Source organism: Miniopterus natalensis, unplaced genomic scaffold (assembly GCF_054644295.1).
Source record: "Miniopterus natalensis isolate mMinNat1 unplaced genomic scaffold, mMinNat1.hap1 Scaffold_219, whole genome shotgun sequence".
Classification (NCBI taxonomy): domain Eukaryota; kingdom Metazoa; phylum Chordata; class Mammalia; order Chiroptera; family Miniopteridae; genus Miniopterus; species Miniopterus natalensis.
This window is the reverse complement of record NW_028269944.1, coordinates 35650-37919: the sequence shown is the minus strand read 5'-3', so window position 1 is coordinate 37919 and position 2270 is coordinate 35650. Positions and strand designations below refer to the sequence as shown.

At 41.6% G+C, this 2270-nt stretch overlaps 1 pseudogene; it reads left to right on the top strand.

The window, feature by feature from the left end:
* Positions 1–1123: 1123 nt before the first annotated feature.
* On the top strand, positions 1124–1947 carry LOC148090348 (5-hydroxytryptamine receptor 2C pseudogene; annotated as a pseudogene).
* The last annotated feature ends 323 nt before the right edge of the window (positions 1948–2270 follow it).

Here is a 2270-nt window from a genome sequence, read left to right as displayed (position 1 = left end):
CCTGTTGGCACAAGAGAGAAGAAATGAACATTAAGATTTGAATTTCACTTGCAGGTTATCTCTACTTACTGTTGCAGGACCTTTTCAAGGTCTACCGTAGTGATTTCTGAAAACTTCCATCTTTTTTACTTAGGCTTGGGCACACGATCACCTTCTACTCCTACCACCTCATTGATATTTTCCTCCTGTGAGTGTATTTATTAATGGAGGTGCTACTTCTCAGTATTGTTAAAAAAACAAAAATGCTCAAAATTTCACACAGAAATGGGAGGACTGCATCTTTTCCAACTCTGCATTTCACTCTGTCTCTTTACCTTGAAACAATGTGGCTTATGCCGAGAATCTTGCTAAAAAGAGAGTCCTTTCAGTTTCTACTTACATAGTATTTTTCTGCATAGTGGCCACATCTAGTCCCTATAGCACATTTGGGGGTCATACTGTCCTCTCTGTCTCTAATAGCTCCAGAGTTCCCAGGCCCTATCACCAAAGGACTCACTCACACATAAAGTTTCCTCTTCTTGACCCCTTTCCTCAGGAAAGGGGGAGTGGAAATGTATGTTGCTAGCTAAAAACTCATCTCAAAGTCAGCCCAGCCAACCCTGATATGCTATTATTACTCTTACAGGTGATACACACATAATTTTTATTGCATTTGGAAGAGGATATGCTGAAAAAGAATGATTGGATTTTTGAATGTCATTGAGTACAGATGTAAATGTATTCATTCATTCAAGAAATATTTATTGAGCACCTTCTATGAGCCAGGACAGTTTTAGGAACTGGAAATAAAACAAAGAGACACAACCCAGTCTTACAAAAACCATATCTATAGTAGTTCATCTCAGTAACGGTAACCCCATGCTCCCCCATAGGAATTTGGGGAGAAAGCATTCCTAATATAAAAAAAATGTTTTCATTTTCCAATATCGCACTGCTACTCTTTCATGTGACTATCAATTTGTGCTGTGAATAGCTTTCAACAAATATCGACTCTAAATTTCTTCAGCAAAATGCAGTTGAATATATGCCATTGCATATATCCACTCAATCCTTCAAGGTACTGTAACAATGTCCTACCTTTTTTTCTTTCTTTTTTTCTTTCTTTCTCTTTTTGTCCCTTCAGGTGTGTCAGTTCCAATCCCAGTGCTTGGACTGAGAGATGAAAGCAAGGTGTTCGTCAACAACACCACCTGCACGCTGAACGATCCAAACTTCGTTCTTATTGGGTCCTTCGTGGCTTTCTTCATACCGCTGACGATCATGGTGATCACCTACTGCCTCACGATCTACGTCCTTCGCAGACAAGCCCTGATGTTACTGCGCGGCCACACCGAGGAACTGCCCAGCGTAAGCCTGGATTTCCTGAAGTGCTGCCGGAAGACCACCGACAGGGAGAACGCTGCCAAGCCCGCCCAAGACGTGAAGCCCCGCAAAAGAAAGAAGAAAGACAAACGTCCTAGGGGCACCATGCAGGCTATCAACAATGAACGGAAGGCATCTAAAGTCCTGGGCATTGTTTTCTTTGTGTTTCTGATCATGTGGTGCCCTTTTTTCATCACTAATATCCTGTCGGTTCTCTGTGAGAAGACCTGTAATCAGAAGCTCATGGAAAAGCTTCTGAACGTGTTTGTTTGGATCGGCTATGTTTGTTCAGGAATCAATCCTCTGGTATACACTCTTTTCAACAAGGTTTACCGACGGGCTTTCTCCAACTATCTGCGCTGCAATTACAAGGCAGAGAAAAAGCCTCCTGTCAGGCAAATCCGGAGAATTGCTGCCACTGCTTTGTCCGGGAGGGAGCTCAACGTTAACGTTTACCGGCACACCAATGAACCCGACACAGAGAAAGCAAATGACAATGAGCCGGGGATAGAGATGCAAGTTGAGAATTTGGAGCTCCCAGTGAATCCCGCCAATGTGGTTAGCGAAAGGATTAGCAGTGTGTAAGACGGTGCAGTAGTCTTTTCCTACAGCAATGCTAGAGATGTAGGAAAATATTCTTCTATGATGTTCTGTTGGTTCTAACTACTGTAAATATTACTGTCTGAAAAAAAGTGTTTTTATATAGCTTTGCAACCCTGTATTTTGCAATCATGCGTACAATAGTGAGATTTAGGGTTCTATATTTACTGTTTCTAATAGATGGGGAATAACTTATTTTGATTCTTTGATGAATGAAATGTTGATTGCTTTTTTTCCCTTCCTTCCTTCCTCCCTCCCTCCTCCCCTTTTCTTTTGTGAATAAGGAAATGTTTATCTCAGGTGGCATT